Source organism: Arachis duranensis, chromosome 10, assembly GCF_000817695.3.
Source record: "Arachis duranensis cultivar V14167 chromosome 10, aradu.V14167.gnm2.J7QH, whole genome shotgun sequence".
Classification (NCBI taxonomy): domain Eukaryota; kingdom Viridiplantae; phylum Streptophyta; class Magnoliopsida; order Fabales; family Fabaceae; genus Arachis; species Arachis duranensis.
Genome location: NC_029781.3, coordinates 50263759 through 50263986, shown reverse-complemented (window position 1 = coordinate 50263986; position 228 = coordinate 50263759).

Below are 228 nucleotides of genomic sequence, written 5' to 3'. Positions count from 1 at the left end.
GGATCGACCCTTACTCGCGTAAGGTTTATTACTTGGACGACCCAGTGCACTTGCTGGTTAGTTGTGCGAAGTTGTGATTACGAGTTGAGATTGCAATTGAGCGTACCATGTTGATGGTGCTATTGATGATCACAATTTCGTGCACCAAGTTTTTGGCGCCGTTGCCGGGAATTGTTTGAGTTTGGACAATTGACGGTTTATCTTGTTGCTTAGATTAGGTATTTTTCT